Here is a 394-nt window from a genome sequence, read left to right as displayed (position 1 = left end):
TATTAGACATCTTTGGTCTCAGTTTTATTTTATTCTTCATCTGAGGAGACTATTGATCACGTTTTAGGGGGCTGGCCATTCAGCCATGCCTGAACCTTTCACTTATGTATTTTCAACGGTGGAGTTTCTACACACCATAGATTAAGAGTGTGGAGCTCTGCTGTACCTCAAGTTTCAATGCAATTACTATTATTTTCTATCCAATTCGAATTATTCCTATTCTAAGATATTCGTTGCACTTCAACTTGATGAATGTGATGATCCTTGACACTCATCATCATTCTCACCTATGAACGCGCGTGATTGACAACCACTTCCGTTCTACCCTAGACCGAGCGCATATCTCTTGGTTTTCTTAAACAGAATCTTCGTGGTATAAGCTAGAATTGATGGC

Source organism: Arachis duranensis, chromosome 9 (genome assembly GCF_000817695.3).
Source record: "Arachis duranensis cultivar V14167 chromosome 9, aradu.V14167.gnm2.J7QH, whole genome shotgun sequence".
NCBI lineage: Eukaryota > Viridiplantae > Streptophyta > Magnoliopsida > Fabales > Fabaceae > Arachis > Arachis duranensis.
Note: the sequence above shows the minus strand (reverse complement) of the source record.